The following is a 1,267-nucleotide window of genomic DNA, read 5'->3' as shown; positions in this document are numbered from 1 at the left end:
TCAACTGTTGAAGATATAATATTTAATGAAGATTTTAGATGAAAGGAGTGTTGTTTAATTGTCAATCATAATTAGTATGAAGCTATAAGAACACTCTATAAGAGAAGTCGTGTATTATCTGAATTCGGTAAATGGTGAATGGACCAATTATCCGGCTATGAAGGACATCGTTGATTTGTAAGTGAGATCGTTCTAAATATATATTCGTGTATATATATATATATTTACTTATTTGTGAGATTGATCTAAACATATGCTTTTATATATTTGTTAATTAGATCAATACAAGTGTTCCGAAGTCAACGGGACGCACAGGTATCCCGGACTAAATCAAACAACATTACATGGATCCAAGTGCAGGTACATTATTTTTCACAATTTTGCTTATAATATTTATGCTACTTGATAAAACAAGACAACTATAGAATCTTATTTGTTTTTCTATGTAGTGTCCGCAACAGCGAAACAGTTACGATTGCGGATACTTTGTTTTGAGGTATATGAAAGAAATCCTTCAGGCGAATCAATTAGAGATTCCGCTCACGGTATGAATTTATAACTTAAGATAATTTCATATAATTTATTACATTTAACTAAATATATCATTCATATTATGTTTTTGTTTTGTAGTACCTTGACGAATTCCGTGCTGCTGCGTACCCGAAGCTTAAGTTGGAAGAAATCAAAGAAGATTTGTGTCAATTTTATATTAAGCAATTTTTCATGTAGGATTTGTGTCGATTTGAACTATAATATTATTGATGTTGTAATGATGTATATATATATATATATATAATTTTGGATATTATAATGGTATTATAATAGTATATATATTGTCTTACTGATGGCTGAAATAATATCGTCGAAAATATATTACAGGTCGAAAATATTACAGGTTGAAAACATATTACAGGTCGAAAATATTACAGGTCGATCTGGGAGGCTGAAATTATAGGCTGCACTTTAAAATATCTCATTTAGCAACGACAGCGCTTTTAAAAAGCGCTCTTAAAGGTCCCCCTACTAAAGCGCTTTTTTACAAAAAGCGCTGCCAAAGATCAAATAAAAAGAAAAAAAAATCAACCTACCAAAGCGCTTCTGGAAAAGCGCTCTAGTAGGGGGGGCTACCAGAGCGCTTTTTCTAGAAAAAGCGCTCTTATAGGGGGTCTACCAGAGCGCTTTTTCCAGAAAAAGCGCTCTTATAGGGGGGTCTACCAGAGCGCTTTTAAAAGCGCTTTCGTAGCCTACGCCAGCGCTGGCTTTGGCA

The 1,267-nt window shown here is 33.4% G+C and overlaps 1 long non-coding RNA gene across 1 annotated transcript; it reads left to right on the top strand.

The window, feature by feature from the left end:
* Positions 1 to 213: 213 nt before the first annotated feature.
* Positions 214 to 771, top strand: LOC131657024 (uncharacterized). The gene is made up of 3 exons (XR_009300438.1): positions 214 to 360; positions 450 to 545; positions 631 to 771. It is a non-coding gene; the product is annotated as an uncharacterized LOC131657024 (long non-coding RNA).
* The last annotated feature ends 496 nt before the right edge of the window (positions 772 to 1,267 follow it).

This window comes from Vicia villosa, linkage group LG3 (genome assembly GCF_029867415.1).
Source record: "Vicia villosa cultivar HV-30 ecotype Madison, WI linkage group LG3, Vvil1.0, whole genome shotgun sequence".
Lineage (NCBI taxonomy): Eukaryota > Viridiplantae > Streptophyta > Magnoliopsida > Fabales > Fabaceae > Vicia > Vicia villosa.
The sequence above is the reverse complement of the archived record's forward strand: the minus strand, read 5'-3'. Positions and strand labels throughout refer to the sequence as shown.